Here is a 1,363-nt window from a genome sequence, read left to right as displayed (position 1 = left end):
CGAGGGTTTATTAACTTTTACATCAAAGTTTATATCAAAGTTTACAACATAGTTCACCTTAAATAGTATATTAAAGTTTACATCAAAGTTTGAATTAAAGTTGACCTTAAATATTATCTCAAAGTTTACTGCAAAGTTTACACAAGAGTTTACCGCTAAGTTCACTCAAAAGTTTACCGCAAAATTTACCGCAGAGTTTACCGCAGAGTTTACCGCATAGTTTACCGCAAAGATTACCGCTAAGATCACCGCAAGGATTCCCTCAAAGTTGGCCGCATTGCTTACTGTGAATTCTACTTCGATGTTCACTAGAAAATTTACCGCAATGTTTTTCTGGCAACAAAGTTATAATTAATTTGTTATGTTATGACCATCAAATACTATAACAAGAAGCTACGATTAAACACTTGGAACACATGTCTTTCTCGCTCACATTTTCAAACGGAGCAGACTTATGTATCATAAAATAATAAAAATAATTACAAAGTGGAAAATCGTTTTCTCTCAGTTAATGACCTGATCCGCTCCCATCTCGCTGGCTACTTATCTTCTTTAAACATTTTTTGGTCCTTCGAGCCGGATATAGAGTGGATCACGGATTTTTCTGAGAAGGAACGCAATTCCATTCGAGATGACAATAAGAATGTAACAGATTTCCACTTCGTCAGGTTTTCGAGTTGTTAGGAAATCGCCCAAGATGAGAGTCGAGCACATCCAGTTTAGAATAGATCAACAGCAATTGTACAAAGATTTCATTTCCAATGCCTATCTCAATGTAACTAATATTCCAAATAATGACATCACAAAAACAGGATTATCCAAAGTTGATTCCAAAGCACGAAAGCGAGTACGTCAGCGATTCTACTTTGAGCAAGATTATTATTCTTCAACCCATGAATCTTATCTTGAAACAGTGGAGAAGATGACAACTTTAGCGGAATCGTTAATCGACAACACAAATCAACCTTCGTCACTGATTTTCTCTGAACCAGCACCATCTTCACTGCCTATATATCATTCAACCAGACTCCCTCGAATCGACTTGCCAAAGTTTGTTGGATCTCTCTCAGGCTGGCTCCAATTTAAGGCTTTATTCACCTCTCTCGTCATTTCGAATCCAAGTCTGTCCTCAGTGGAAAAACTTCAATACCTGAAAACTAGTCTCATCGGTTCAGCGAGCCACCTTCTAAAAAATATCGCCCTGACTCCAGAGAATTTCCGGAAGGCCTGGGATTCGGCAATTTCCTTTTATGAGAACCCTCGCCTTATAATCAACTCCGAACTCCAGTCATTATTTTCAATCAAACGAATGTCTCGAGAATGTGCTGTCGACCTGGAACGACTTTATACGTCGACGATGCAA

The sequence above is a fragment of the Belonocnema kinseyi genome, chromosome 5 (genome assembly GCF_010883055.1).
Source record: "Belonocnema kinseyi isolate 2016_QV_RU_SX_M_011 chromosome 5, B_treatae_v1, whole genome shotgun sequence".
In the NCBI taxonomy this organism is placed as follows: Eukaryota; Metazoa; Arthropoda; class Insecta; order Hymenoptera; family Cynipidae; genus Belonocnema; species Belonocnema kinseyi.
Note: the sequence above shows the minus strand (reverse complement) of the source record.